The sequence below is a fragment of the Chrysemys picta genome, chromosome 2 (genome assembly GCF_011386835.1).
Source record: "Chrysemys picta bellii isolate R12L10 chromosome 2, ASM1138683v2, whole genome shotgun sequence".
Lineage (NCBI taxonomy): Eukaryota > Metazoa > Chordata > Testudines > Emydidae > Chrysemys > Chrysemys picta.
Window position 1 is genome coordinate 5374155 of NC_088792.1, and position 14455 is coordinate 5388609.

Sequence of the window (14455 nt, forward strand, 5' to 3'; positions counted from 1 at the left end):
TGCACCTCCACCACCTGCACAGGTGGATTATAGATAGGACAGCCTTGAGACCTCATGTGACCTTATTGCCTCCGTTATCTCCGTGGATCAATCTGGCCCTTATGTTACCTGTACCATTAACCAAACCCCGGTAAAGTGCTTAGTCGACACCGGGGCTTCTCGGTCCACACTGCGAGTGGAGGAGTTCCCCTCCCTTCCCTTATCTGGGGAAATTATTAACGCAGTAGGGGTCGGTAATGTCCCTATCCCCCATCCTGTGTCAACCCCACTGTTGATATCAATAGGCCCTTTGACAGAACAACATGCTTTCCTCCTTAGCCCTTGTTCCCCCGTCAACCTCCTGGGAAGGGACCTGTTATGTAAATTAAACTGTTCTATCTTTTGTACTCCTAAAGGGGTGTTCCTGGAGGCTCCAGAGACCGCACAGCACGAGGTCTTGGAGGTCCTGCAGGCACACTCCCCCGACAAAACAACAAGCCCAGATCTCTCCCCAGTACAGAAAGAAATATTGGCCCAAGTTCCCTCAGCTTTGTGGGAGGATCATCCAAATCAAGTGGGCTGTATAGAATCGGTGCAGCCTGTTAAAATTCGGTTAGACCCAACTAAGCCCCTTCCCAGGATCCCACAATACCCCCTATCTAAAGCAGCTGAGGAGGGGATCAGGCCAGTTTTGGTATCCCTGATTCAACAGGGGGTTATTGTTCAAACTAGTAGTGAATGTAATACCCCAATCCTGCCCGTCTGAAAACCAGGAACAGGGAAATGGCGCTTTGTTCAAGACCTGCGAGCTGTAAAATGCAGTAGTCCACCCCCTGTTCCCGGTTGTGCCCAACTCTGCAACCATTCTCTCTTGCATTCCCCCCTCAGCTACCTACTTCACAGTAGTAGATCTATGCTCAGCCTTTTTCTCTATCCCCATTCACCCAGAAAGCCAGTATCTGTTTGCCTTTACTTTCCAGGGCCTGCAGTACACCTGGACCCAGACTGCCACAAGGTTACACGGAATCGCGTACCATTTTCTCCCAGATCCTCAGGAAGGACCTGGAGAATGTTACACTTCCTAAAGGGTCCACTTTAGTCCAATATGTGGACGATCTCCTGATAGCCTCTCCAAGGTTGGAGGCTTGTCAGGTGGATTCTCTGGCCCTGCTGCAGGCTCTGGCAAAAAAGGGGCATAAAGCTTCCAAATCAAAGCTGCAACTTTGCCTCCCCCGAGTCCACTACTTAGGGCACGATTTGACTGCAGGAGAGAGACATTTATCTCGCGATAGAATTAAAGCATTACTGCAGGTTCCCAGACCCGCTACTAAAAGGCAGCTGTGTGGCTTTCTTGGAATGGCAGGCTATTGCCGGCAATGGATAGCTGAATACGCCTCTGTTGTCAAACCTTTACATAACCTAACCCACGAGGATGTGCCTGAACCCCTCCCCTGGACCCAAACAGCTGAAACTGCTTTTAAAAAGAACTATTGCCTAGTGCCCCAGCCTTGGGCATACCCGACTACTCTAAAACCTTCACCCCCTTTTGCCAGGAAAAGGATGGAATAGCACAGGGGGTGTTGACTCAAAAACACGGGGACTCCCAACGGCCTGTCGCTTATTATAGCGCCCCTCTAGACCCGATGGCGGCAGGACTGCCCCCGTGTATTAGAGCAGTAGCTGCAGTGGCAATTTTGGTGGACACCTCGGCCACACTCGTTCTGGGTTCCCCTCTCCTTGTGTCAGTACCCCATGCTGTAACCGCACTCCTCCTAAGAAGAGCGACTCAACACATGTCCAATTCTCGCTTGACTAAATATGAAATGTTACTCCTAAATGCCCCCAACGTAACCCTAGTCCATTGCCCTGTTCTCAACCTGGCTTCTCTGCTCCCAACAGCCTGGGATGGGGAGCCTCATGACTGCCAAGCGGTAACCACTGAACTATGCTCTCCCCGGATAGATTTGGGAGAGACCCCTTTACCTAACCCCAAACTAATATATTTTGTTGACAGGTCCTGTTTAAGAAACTCCAAGGGTATCCTTGTAGCAGGTTATGCTATATGCTCACCCCACGACTTAGTGGAAGCTCACTCTCTTCCAGGGGTGAACTCTGCTCAAGTGGCTGAATTGATTGCCCTTACCCGTGCCTGCACCCTAGCGGAAAAACGGTCCGTTAACATCTACACCGATTCCCGCTATGCCTTCGGGGTAGTACACGATTATGGGCAACTCTGGAAGTACCGTGGGTTCTTCACTTCTGCAGGGACTCCCATCCGAAATGGGCCTTATGTTAATGCACTTCTTAATGCTCTTTTACTCCCTTCTGAGATAGCCATTATAAAATGCGCTGCCCATCAAATTCCTTGTGATGAGGTCACACGAGGAAATGCTCTGGCTGATGGATCAGCCAAGCAAGCGGCCCTTTCCGGGTCTCCGGCTGAATTTTCTGCTATTTGTTTTATAGCCCTAGATGACTCCAATCTAGGCCTGACCCCTGTCGAACCATCTTCTCCTGACATGCCCCCAACCCTCATACGAGACTTGGCGGACATGCAGGAGTCGGCAGAGGAAGGGGAAAAGAACTACTGGAGAGCAATTGGTTGTGAAAAGTCTCCTGACAACGTATGGCACACACCGGATGGTCGCCTGGTGGCACCTGGAGGCTTGCTCCCTTACTTGGCCGACGGGCTAACCCATGTAGGGAGCAGGGGAATGATAGAATCAATCGAACGGCATTGGTATGCCCCACTTCAAAAGATATCAATGAAAGAATTGCTTGGAACCTCGCTGGAAAGGCCCGTTCCAGATATTGCTAACCACCCACCCACGGCTGTCAAGTGCCACAACCTGCCCAACTGGATCCACGCTTCCCAGTGTAAGCGAGTCACGGCCCCAGTGGACATCAGAATCTCACCTCCACTCTGGGAAGCTGCGGAGGAGGCTCAAGACCTCTCCTATAAAAGCCCTTGCTACTCATTAAGAGAGAGAAAAAAGAAAGGCCAAAATAAAGCCTCCTGAAAATCCTTTGGCGAGCCAAGCGCCCGCAGGTACAACCGTGTAACTAGGACAGACCCAGCCGGTAGAATTAAGGAATCTGCTAAAGTACAGAAATGCCTTCCATCGGGTTTATGGGCATGACTATGCTATTGCTGCTAATCCTAAACTTTCATGATTCGCTTGTTTCTTTTGGACTTCTGGGTTGACTCCTGCCCCAGCCTCATCCCTCGGACAGGCACTCTCTACATCCCAGCCCCAGGCTTCCCGGAGAACCCGAGTCGCCCAATCTTTGGATGCCCTGAAGGAAAAGAGACTGATTACAACAGAAGACATTAAAATTTTGCCATGGTATCTGCGAAGAAGTATTAGTACCTGGCCGGGAGGGACATGTGGTTTGACTTCTTGGGAATGTGGAGTTCACTATTACCTAGGATTTCTCCCGGGGGAAGCCCCTTGCCGCTACCCACAGGTTCCTTCCTGGTGCACTGCACTCCCCAATTGGGTGGACGAGTCAATTACCGGTCAGGTTGTCACCCCTTCTCCTCTAAGCCCCGTGGGCACTCCCCTAGCTAGATCCCAAGCCACTGTCGTAAATGCTTCCAACTGGCCTAGGCCAGAAAGTCCCTTTTTGATTGAAAAATTTTGTTCTACCCTATTCTCAACAGAACCTAACTGCCACCTGTATGGCCACACTATCAAGTGGCGTAAAAACAAAACCGTCACTCAGGAATCCTTCCCCTTTTCCCTTACCGACACCAACCTTGAGGCTCTAAGGGAAAACTCCCGTGCAGGAATTGACATATTAGCAACAGCTGGCACCTGCAAACTGTCTTTTAAGAAAGGAACTTCCATGCAATGCTTTGTAATCAGTTACCTACTTTTTGGTATTCCTACCACTTATTCCGGTTGTCACCCTAAGTTTACCTTCACTTGCAGGAGAGGGACCCCTACTCTACATGACTGCCTCACAGCCCATCGTTACAATCCTCACTCGCTCCCCCTCATATCTTCTCCCATTCCCATCCAAATCTATCTGGCCGTGACCTCAGAGAGATTCAAGTCTCAGACCAACAAATGTGGTATAGCGCACCCTACCGACGGGATTATCGTTTCCGCCGGTGGATTGTGTAAATGCTACTATAGGGACCACCACTTTCTCATTTCCCATTTCCGCTTTCCAAATAACTACCCTATACCCCAATTGCACCCAAGGAGCGGCCATTCGGTTAGCCCAGCTTATGCAGTGGGAAAATTTTCAGAGGAAAAGAGGCTTGCTGGAAGGGGCCTTGCATGGTCTAACTGGAGCAGCCGCTATCTGGACAATAGATAAGGCCCAAGACCATGAACAATGCCTGGGAAATTTGGAAAGGGCATCAGGCCTCCTTACTGAGGCAGGGTTAACCAGCACCCACTCAAATATAGAAACCCTCCATGCCCTGTCAGGACTGGGAGCCACAACCCAAACCCTCTTAACAAAATTAATAAACACCCTTGTTTTAATAGGAAAAGACACTGGATGGGATTCAGCTTGTAGCCAGATGTAGGATTTCTTTAACGGTCTCTTAGCAGAAATGCGGAGCGATGTCCTCAGTCAGCGATGGCCCAAAGCCCTTAACATTACTGCAGGAGTGCCACCCGAGCTGTGGAAACGGAGGCATACATGGACGTTGTCAGGGTGGAACTGCGACTCCTCAAAATGCTCTTTCCAGGCCTCGGGGCCTGTCAATGGCACATGGGCCCCAGTGCACTTACTTTTGCCGGGACCCTGGGCGGGCTGTCTATGGGACTGGGTTATCGGCCGGCAGGTATGGGAAGTCAAGCCACCCCACGAACCTAGCCGTTTTATCACCACTCCCCATGATTTCGCTGCTCAACATGACTGGGTGGGAATCGGAACCTTGTGGTCCTTATGGCCCTTGGAACCCCCACAGTTGTTTTGTCTCCGCAAGTTACACCCTGGGGAATTACTGAACATCTTTGATACAGTTTGTTGGGAGGGAGAAGCAGTAGGTAAGGCCCCAGGAGGAGAACTCCTATTTAGCAAAAAGGATGGTTGCGCCCTGCCATCGAATCGCCACACCCCTCTTCCCTTTCATCTTAACTTAACCACTACCCAGGGTAGCCGCTTTATCACATGGCCTGCCAATCCCCAAATCTACGTAACCCTCCACCCAGCCGTCCCTCTTACTTTCGATTGGACTTCCCTCATCCCAAACCGCTTTTTAAATTTGACCTTTCTGATTTCCATCCTCTCCAGCATATCTTACCTCCAAAACCAAATACATTTAATAGAGGTTGAATACAACGGGGAGGCCAAAGCATTTCAAACTGCCTACCGGGTGGGTACCCTATGCTCTTCCCATAACATGTTGTGTTTTGCCTCTAAAGAAATCACCCAAGCCACGCCCAGCCTCTTCACTTCTTCAGTCTTAAAAATACTAGCTGGTATAATGATCGCAATCGCTGGCTGTTTATTAATTATCTCCCTTTGTTGCACGTGCAGGGTGTGTCATTTACCCCAGCTACAGGTTCAGTCACCACCCCAAACTCTTCTTTTTCCCATTGATACCCCCAACACAACACTATACTTTCCTACAGACCCAGAAATTAGTCACCTTAGTGTCCACCCCTCCGGTACTGCCAGTCTCGTGTCCACTGATCTCCTTTTACAAGAAACTATGCCTAAATACTGCACTATGGCCTCTTTAGCAAATTAGAATAATGATGCCTACATGGCATCAGAGGAGGGAAATTGTGGGGAAAAAGAAAAGACGGTTACTCACCTTTGTAACTGTTGTTCTTCGAGATGTGTTGCTCATATCCATTCCAATTAGGTGTGTGCGCGCCGCGTGCACGATCGTCGGAGAAGTTTTTTCTACCCTAGCAACACCCGGTGGGTCGGCTGTGGAGCCCCCCGGAGGGACGCCTTCATGGCGCTGAATATATACCGCAGCCAACCCAGCGCCCCCTCAGTTCCTTCTTGCCGGCTACTCCGACAGTGGGGAAGGGGGGCGGGTTTGGAATGGATATGAGCAACACATCTCAAAGAACAAGTTACAAAGGTGAGTAACCGTCTTTTCTTCTTCGAGTGCTTGCTCATATCGATTCCAATTAGGTGACTACCAAGCCTTACCTAGGCGGTGGGGTCGGAGTGAGACATTGCCGTGTGCAAAACCGCTGGACACCGGCCAGGTCGTAGTAAGCACGAATGCAGGTCGTGATCCAAGAGGAGAGACGTTGGGAGGAGACCGGTAGGCCCTTCATCCGGTCGGCTACTGCAATGCGTTGTCTTTCGAAATGGTTTCGTACGTTCAATATAGAAAGCAAGGGCCCTGCGCATGTCCAAGAAATGCATACGCTGGTCTTGACGCGTGGTGTGCGGCTTAGGATGGAAGACCGGGAGGAATATTTCCTGGTTCACGTGAAAAGCTGATACCACCTTGGGAAGGAAGGCAGGGTGGGGACGAAGCTGCACTTTGTCTTTATGGAAGACTGTATACGGAGGCTCAGACTTGAGCGCCCTGGGTTCAGAAACACGCCTTGCTGCAGTGATGGCTACGAGGAAGACTGTCTTCCAAGATAGGTAAAGGAGCGAGCAGGTAGCCAATGGCTCAAACGGGGGTCCTGTGAGCTTGGAGAGGACCAGATTAAGATCCCACGCCGGAACAGGTTGGCGTTGCTGCGGGTAAATGCGGTCTAAGCCCTTGAGGAATCTGACAACCATCGGGTTAGAGAAGACCGAGGAAATGTGTTCTCTTGGGTGGAACGCCGATATAGCGGCCAGGTGAACTCTGACTGAAGATATCGCCAAGCCCTGCTGTCTCAGGGACAGGAGATAGTCGAGTATGAGGGGAATAGACGCCTCCAAGAGGGGCGTGGCCCGCTGGCCCTTCCACGTTAGAAGGAAGGCGTCGGACAGGTAGCCCGGAGATCGCCCTTGAAGGGAGCAGAACGCGTGGCACTTCCTGTTGGCTTGAGATGCGAACAGGTCGACCTGGGGAAATCCCCACCTTTGGAAGATGGAATAGATGATGTCCGAGCGAATCGACCACTCGTGCGTCTGGAAGGATCTGCTGAGACGGTCCGCCAGAGTGTTCTGGACTCCAGGGAGGAACGATGCCATGAGATGTATCGAGTGGGCAATGCAGAACTCCCACAGGCGAATGGCCTCTTGGCATAGGGGAGACGACCAGGCTCCTCCTTGCTTGTTGATGTAGAACATGGCCGTGGTGTTGTCTGTGAGGACTAACACGCAGCGGCCATGTAGGAGACCGAGAAATGCCTGACAAGCTAGGCGCACAGCCATCAGCTCCCGAACATTGATGTGCAGAACTAGTTGGGATGCAGTCCACAGGCCTTGTGTATGGTGCTCCCCGAGGTGAGCCCCACATCCTAGAGATGACTAAGTCGTGGAATGTTTGTAGTATTATGCGGACTTGCGCCCGAACTTGTTCCCTGGTACGGCCGCGGACCAGCCAGTCGTCTAGATACGGGAACACCTGTATCCTTTGTTGACGAAGGTATGCTGCCATGACGGCCATACATTTGGTGAACACTCTCGGAGCCGCGGACAGTCCGAAGGGAAGGACGGCAAATTGGTAGTATACCTTGTTTACCATGAAACGAAGAAAGCGCCTGTGAGGGGGGTAGATCGCTATATGAAAATAAGCGTCCTTCATGTCGAGGGCGGCGTACCAGTCCCCAGGATCCAGGGAAGGGATGATGGTCCCCAAGGAGACCATGCGGAACTTCAAATTTACTATGAATTTGTTGAGTCTGCGTAAGTCTAAGATGGGTCATAGACCTCCTTTTGCTTTGGGGATCAGGAAGTAGCGGGAGTAAAACCCCTTGCCCCTTAACTCTGGGGGAAACTCCTCTATGGCCCCCATAGAGAGGAGCCCAAAACCCTCCTGTATAAGGAGATGCTCGTGAGAGGGGTCCCTGAAGAGGGACGGGGAGGGAGGGTTGGAGGGGGGGGGAAAAGAAAATGGAGGGCGTATCCCCTCTCCACCGTGCGAAGGACCCAACAGTCCGAAGTTATAAGGGACCAAGCACGGTGGAAACGGGAGAGGCGATCCCGAAAGGAAGGAAATGGATCCTGGGTAGTGGCTGGTGCGCCGTCCTCGGGCGCAGCTTCAAAAGTTTTGCCTAGGGCCTGAAGGTGGCCTAGGCAGGCCCTGATTCTGACCCTGTTGAGGGCCAGTTGACCTCCGTCTACCACCTCGTCCCCTCCTTCTGGGGAAGTCCTGTCTCGGACGAGGAGGAGGAGGGTAGAACCTTTGTGGCTGGGGCCTAAATGGCCTGCGTTGGGGTCCTGGGACATGCATCCCCAGGGAGCGCATCATGGTTCTCGAGTCCTTGAGTCTCTGTAACCTAGAGTCCGTCTTTTCCGAGAACAAGCCTTGGCCGTCAAATGGCAGATCCTGCAGGGTCTGCTGCAGTTCTGGTGGCAACCCCGAAACCTGGAGCCAGGAGACACGTCGCATGGCTATCCCCGACGCTAGCGTCCTGGCGGCCGAGTCCGCAATGTCGAGGGAGGCCTGTAAGGAGGTTCTAGCCACCTTTTTGCCCTCCTCCACCAGGGCCCTGAACTCCTCCCTCAAGTCCTGGGGGACCAACTCTTTAAATTTCCCCATGGAGTTCCATGAGTTATAGTTATATTGACTTAAGAGCGCCTGTTGGTTTGCGGCCCTGAGCTGCAGACCCCCTGCCGAATAAACCTTGCGTCCAAACAAATCAAAGCGCTTAGCATCCTTTGATTTGGGCGCTGCCGCCTGCTGGCCATGGCGCTCTCTGGCGTTCACTGATGAGACTACCAGTGAACACGGTGGGGGATGTGTGTAGAGGTACTCATAGTCTTTAGAAGGAACAAAGTACTTCCTCTCTACACCCTTGGCAGTGGGAGGGATGGAGGCCGGGGTTTGCCATAGGGCCGTAGCATTAGCCTGAATTGTTCTGATAATGGGTAACGCCACCCGGGTTGGGGCATCCGATGAAAGGATGCTCACCACCGTGTCCTGCACCTCCACTATCTCCTTGGCCTGTAAGTCCATATTTCGTGCCACCCTACGTAACAAGTCTTGGTGGGCACGAAGATCTATAGGAGGTGGGCCTGCGGGTGTTGTACCCGCCACTGCCTCATCTGGGGAAGATGAGGAGGACGCCTCAGGGAGTAAGGGACCTGTGTGGGGGTCCGGCTCCACGGGACTCGGAGGTACAGGATCCCCTGCACCAGGGTCTGGCTCCTGCGTGGGCGTCGGGGTCAGGGCTTCCATACCCTCTGGGGGAGGACGGGAGATGGTGGCCTCAGGAGCCCTGGGCTCAGAGTGAGCCGAGCGAGAGGTCACTAGTGGAGCCCTTTGAGCCTGGTGATACGCCCAAGGGGTCCAGAAAGACCAATGCATCGGGTCTTGTCGCAGGTTTTCTGCCCCCTCCTGCCAATGACCCAAGTCGTCTGCAGCTTGACCCTGAGCAGGGTACGCTGAACTGGGGGCCCCTTCAGACGAGTGCGACGCCGATCTTGAGGGCCAGGGCGGTGCCGAGCGTGGGTGCAGAGAATCGTCCTGATACGGTGCCGAGCGGTGCCGATCCAATGGCGAGCGACCTCTGCATGGTGCCGGTGAACGGTACCGGGATTGAGAACGGTGCTGATGTCCATGTCGGTACCGGGACCCGGATCTGGATGACGAAGACTGTCTGTAACTCGGTGCCGGGAGCCGCTTCGCGAATGTGAGCGGCGCTCATACCGGTGCCAGGAGCTGCGCCTTGACTCCGACTGGTACCGGTTCTCGGGTCGGTGCCAAGAAGAAGACCGGTGCCGGGAGGTAGATCTGTGCCGCGAGTACAACCGGCGCCGAGATGGAGATTGGTGCCGGGACTGCGAGCGGCGTCGAGACCTGCTCCGAGACCGGGAGCGGTGCCGCGAGTCCACGCCCGGAGACAGGGGGCGTATCAGGGTAGGCTTGCCCCTGGACTGTACTGTACGAAGGGTATGTGGTGCTGCAGGTTGAGAAGGCACCGGCTCCGTGAGTGTGAAGAGGTCTCTCGCCGTGGCAAACGTCTCCGGTGTAGAAGGGAGACAGGGCTCCACCACTTGATGAGGCGGTGAGCCAGTCCGCCCCGGACTCAACGGCTCCACACCCGGTGCCGGAGTCAACGGTGCTGATGATCCTTGCACCCTCTGGAGTTCGGAAGCCGGGCGCGGCTCTACCCCCGCGGGGGGAGCCGGTGCCTGTAGGACGGCAGCGTCCTGAGTCTTACGGGGCCTTTTATGTCCCGGAGACAGGGACCGGCGCCGAGGGGCTTGAGGTGGACGCGGTGCCGAGGGAGGATGGTGCCGAGGTGCCTTTCCCGCGTCTGCCCGCGGTGCAGTACCGGACGGTGCCGCTGGGGCGCTACGCACCGAGGCGCTCGGTGCCGGAACCTGGCGCGCCGAAGGAGGATCCAGGCTAAGTGCCGCCTCCATGAGGAGCTGCTTAAGCCTGAAGTCTCGCTCCTTTTTCGTCCTTGGCCTGAAAGCCTTGCAAATCTTGCACTTGTCCCTTTGGTGAGACTCCCCTAAGCACTTCAGACAAGAGTCATGGGGGTCTCCCGTTGGCATAGGCCTAGCACATGTCGCGCACGGCTTAAAGTCAGGAGCCTTGGGCATGAGCCCGGCTGTGCGCCTGGGGGGGAAAGGGGGGAATAATAGCCCCCTTAACCTCCCCCAACTACGAAAACTATTTATAACTATTAACAACTACTAATCTAAAGAACACAATTATCTATCTATAAGAAACAACGGGTAAAGCTAGGAGAGTGGAGAACAGCTATGCCGCGCTCCACAGTTCCAACGACTGTCACGGGCGGTAAGAAGGAACTGAGGGGGCGCTGGGTCGGCTGCGGTATATATTCAGCGCCATGAAGGCGCCACTCCAGGGGGCTCCACAGCCAACCCACCGGGTGTTGCTAGGGTAGAAAAAACTTCTCCAACGATCGTGCACGCGGCGCGCACACACCTAATTGGAATCGATATGAGCAAGCACTCGAAGAAGAACTAGGTGGCCTTCTTTATGACAGCCAAAGTAACACCGAAGGCCCAAATTCAGGCCCTCTGACAGAAGCTGACTATACAGACGACCTTTACATAAAACAGTACAGGCCAGGGCCTGAACGAAATTAAGCTGTACAATTCCCTGCCTAATACAGTCATGGGCTTTGACCAGAGGAGGGAGGGGAAGGAAGCAATGCAATAGGCCTTAGCAACAGAATAACTGCTTGTTTATGAAATACATGATCACTGCTTGTCTGTAAGAACATGATAACCGCTTGTTTATAAAACATAATAACCGCCTATATGAAGAAATTGCTTCTAGTAAAGGTCAACTTCTCCTATAGTTCCAGCTATCTAATCATATATCATCTGTGGGCGTCCCGTAATAAACTCCTATGACCCCGGAAAAAACAATATGTACCCTGACGAGAACAACACCTCAACTGGTGCCAAGTACCACCCATGTCGGAAACCACCAAGAAACCCCCCCACCCAATAGGCACCCAATAAATAATGACGGAGCTACTGGGAAAAAGGGACAGACCCCTACTCTTATTTTCACATAAATGACGTATTATTTGTACTATGCTTGCGGTTTGACGGAATAAAGGCAGCCTGCGTGCTGTGCTAGGTGTGGTAGTTTTCGGACTGCTACCCCAACGCGTTGGTATGTTTTGCAATAAACTGGCCTCAGGCTTGAGTCTGTGAACTAAAATCAATGCGTGGGTGACTTTTTCCACGACGCGTGGGTGACTTTTTCCACGACACGTGGGGGTTAGGTTCTAAGGTCAGCACGTAAGAGGAAAATCACATATAGTGAAAATTACCATAAAGTACAGTACACACAGTACCGTGTATACACTAGAACAGGGGTCCTAAATCTACCGCATGCGTGCCAAAGGTGGCAGGCGAGCCTTTTGTTTTTAAATGGCAGGCTTCGGGTCCCGGCCGTCGCTCAGCCCGCTGCCGGTCTGGGGTTCCGTCCGCCGACCCTGCTCAACCCACTGCCAGCCAGGGGCCCAGCTGCCGGCCCCGCTCAGCCCGCTGCTGGTCTGGGGTTCCGGCTGCCAACCCTTGCCAGTTGGGGTCCCAGCCGCTGGCCCCGCTCAGCCTTCTGCCGGCCTGGGGTTCCGTTCACCCAGCCGCCGGCCCCGCTCAGCCCGCACTATTTAAATTGTTATTTTTCTCTCTCTTTTTTTTTTTTGTGCCAAGCGCGACTCTTCTGGTACTTACATTCTCAGATCAGTGGGTTCAGACGGGGTCCCAAATGACAAATGCGCAGAGATCCGTATGATGCTTTTTATTCAACTTCTCGATGGTAACTGCCGGTTGGGCGGGAAGTGAGGTAAGCGTGCTCTCGCGTGTCTCATGCAAAGCATGCTGTAGCGCTATGGCATAATTATCAATATTATAATATGTGCTTCTGAAAACATAGTATTACTTAATATTGTCGACTTTATCGACTGATAATTATTCTTGGTGGAATTCGGTGCGATTTTTAAATTATACTATTTCTTTCTTTCTTTCTTTCCTGGAAACTCGCCGCGGACTGGCAGCCGATGGCTCGTGGCACGGCACCGGTCCACGGACCACCATTTTGAGTAGCACTGGCGTAACATTCCTTCTTTGCGATTAGTCCGTAATCCAGGAACAAATAGGTTGTGAGGAGACTGGAAGCCTTGCAATATTGTATGGAAGGTCTGGCAAGTTAGTCTCACTGCTATGAGTTCCTTTATATTGATGTGGAGTGGGATCTTGGACTACGACCACTTGCCCTGGGTCGGTAGGTCTCCTAGGTGGGCCCCCCAACCCAGGTCTGATGCATCCGTTACTAAGGTCATGGATGGTTGAGGGGTGCTGAAATTCTATTTATGACAAACTGCTGTCATGTGTTTATCACGGAATGTCAAAACAAATTGCACCACAATTTTGCCTTAAAAGAAGCAGATATTTTGTAATGATTATAAAAAGTAAGCGGTTTTAAAAATGGGAATTTTTTTAAACCACTGCATTACCGTTTTTAGAACTTGGAAATATAATTCAAGTTATTTTTATGTCAGGATTATTACTGCTTTCTGAAAAACATTTAACAGAAAATCTGCTCACAGCATTAGGTGTTTGATAGAAGTAAATTTTAAAAAGAGGCTCAAACTAAGTGATAATAAGGACAACTTAAACAGCAGGTGCTGCTAAACTTGCATTGTGTTTTCCCGCAAATTACCGCAGGCTGTTTTGATTTTTTTTGTTTTTTGCCCACCCAATCCTGCCTGCAATAAAGTACATTTTACCTGCTTCAACTATTATGGCAGCGGGTCTTGTGGGACCCACGGGATCCTACTCTCACTGCAGCACTCTAGTGAACATCAGTATTCGCTGTAGATCTTGTTTGCAATCCACATAGAATTGCATGATGACATCTTTAATATGCCAAGCAATGCATGCAGTTAACGGGATAATACCAGCAACTGCATTGTGGCTGAAATCATTCTGAGATTGAAACAATGTAGAAGATTAAACTTTTTTTCGCTTCCATGTTGGTGACTATCAGTGTATGAAATCATGAATTGCGTACACCTGCCATGATCTGACTCTGGACTATTGCATTAATAGACTGCGCACATTCCAATACACAGTCCTTGCTTCTCTAGCTGGTAGGAAGAGCAACATTTGGCTACGTGTCTATGAATGTGCTGTACAGAGAACATGGATAAATTTATTTTTATAATAATGAGTACATTGTCGATCAGTATTTTAGTCTCAATTTGCTCGCTAGTGCTCCCTCATTTCAACGTACATGTTTTCTTTCAGTGTACTCTGCTAGTAAACGCTGAATTACAAAGCCACGTTTCCAGTTGCATAGATTAAATGTATCAACATGAACTTTCTGAACTAAATGCCATTTTAGATAGATGTCCATTCCATTTTTTACTGGTTGTAGATCCCCCCCCCCCTTGACTTTAGCTTCAGAACACAATTTATACTCAACCCTGATACTAACCGAATACAGAAAAAAATCTCCCAGTTTCAAGAGGCCTCTTCCTAGGGCATCCCATGTTTTGGGTGCCACGATTTCCAAAAGCCAGTTGTCCTTTAATGTAGAACTTCATTTTTGTTGTCTGCACTCCTAGCTTACGTATGGGCATTGTTTGAACATGGTACCTGTTGCACTCTAAACTATTTGAAATGGACACAACAAAGTGTGTGCTACAAGTACAGAGGAAGTTGAGCGGCACAGTTTGTGACATGCATTCTTACCCCCAAATTCAGACCTAAGGCACCCCACATTGGCCTTTCTTCCATAAAGCTAATTGTTAATTTGGTCTGTTTTGGGAGGTGACAGGAGGCGACTCGCCTCAGAGGAATTGCCCAGGTTTTACCAGGGAGTTTCTTTGACCAGCAGAGGACTCTCCAGAACAGACTAGTTCTGTTAAGACATGTATATAGC